Consider the following 723-nt stretch of genomic DNA (forward strand, 5'->3'; position numbering starts at 1 on the left):
GTGGCTTTTCAGAACCTGCCGTGGCCGGGGCAGGCTGACAGCCCAGGCGCCCGAGCTTCAGAGAGGGGCGCCTCCCCGCTTCCGCGTGGGGCTCACGGCTCTCCGCAGGGCGGGCCTGGTGCGTGTTTACTGCCCTCCAAAAGGCAGCAGACGCTGGCCCTGAGCCTTCCTGCTGGGTGTAGCTCGCCCGCTGCCCCTGGGTGGACATTCTGAGCGGTCCTGCAGGCCAGTGACAGGACTTTCAGTTCAGAAGGGCCAAAGCAAACACCCGGCTGCTCAGGCAGCATTCCTGAGCTCATTAAACGGGGCGTGGTGAGCCCCCGCGGGGAGGCGGGGAGGGGACGGAGGTCGTGGCCAGCGCAGAGGGCTCTGGAAGGGCTCTGCACCAGGCCCCTGTCTTTCCCTCTGCCTGTTCTGGTCCAGTCCCTTCCGAAGCCTGTGTTGCCTGTCAGCCACGGGGCAAGGACGTCTGTGCCAGCGGTGGGGGCGGGGCGGCTGGTCGAGGGAATGTACTGACTGGCCATGGCGAGCCAGTCAGTCGGCAGGAGGGGATTAGGTGAGACGCACAGTGGATGTGACAGACCAGCTGGCCGGGAACTGGAAGGGTGAGGGTTACATAAGCCGCGGAGCCAGACACCCCGGGCGTGGGCCGCACCCCAGCCACCCCTCTGCTCTCCTTCCGGCTGCCCCCGCGGTCTCTGGCTGGTGAACAGTGAAGTGTTC

This window comes from Pteropus vampyrus, unplaced genomic scaffold, assembly GCF_000151845.1.
Source record: "Pteropus vampyrus isolate Shadow unplaced genomic scaffold, Pvam_2.0 Scaffold245, whole genome shotgun sequence".
Classification (NCBI taxonomy): Eukaryota; Metazoa; Chordata; class Mammalia; order Chiroptera; family Pteropodidae; genus Pteropus; species Pteropus vampyrus.